Raw genomic sequence first — 740 nt, forward strand, 5'->3', positions numbered from 1 at the left:
ACTGTCGCCTTTCTCCTTGCATTCGCATTTCACGGGGGAGTAATCATGGTAGAAATGGTATCGTTACTCGTGAAATATCAATCATCAGTTATTGAGTCTAGGATGAATCCTAATCTTTCTGCTATCACTACCTCACTACCGACCCCATCGGGGGTATATTGTTCGTGTCAATATCCTACACCGAATTCCCATCCCTCAATAAGAGTTTTTAGGTTATAGGTAGATTCCGTTGTTGACGCTGCTGCTACTATTGCTACCGAGTCGAAAGAGAATCGGGATGTAGCTGGCGGGAGAGATTCCGCCCCCCCCACCCCATGTTACCAATCTCCCCCCCCCCCTTTCTACATTTTGCTTCTCCGAACTACCCGAAGATTCCGGATTCTTGAAGGAGTATATATTCCCCCGTGGAAATGGAAAAAAGTATGTCCCAGTCGAAGAGTGACTCCCCATTCCCACGTATTCCATTCCCTATTTTCTATAATACTTCAGGGGCCAGTGAGACTATTTTTGCAAAATCATATTCCCTTAATTCCCTAGCTACTGGACCGAAGACTCTAGTTCCTCTAGGATTTCCCTCTTGGTTGATAACGACTGCCGCGTTGTCACCAAACCCCGAAATAATTCCATTGTCACGTTTGATCTCTCTACGGGTACATACCACCACTACTCTAACTACTTCCGATCTCTTCAGAGACATGTTGGGTACCGCTTCTTTAATCACACCTGTAGTAGTACCACCA

Source organism: Dipteris shenzhenensis, unplaced genomic scaffold, assembly GCF_047967505.1.
Source record: "Dipteris shenzhenensis isolate YYH24624 ecotype China unplaced genomic scaffold, Dip_SZ_1.0 scaf0171, whole genome shotgun sequence".
NCBI lineage: Eukaryota > Viridiplantae > Streptophyta > Polypodiopsida > Gleicheniales > Dipteridaceae > Dipteris > Dipteris shenzhenensis.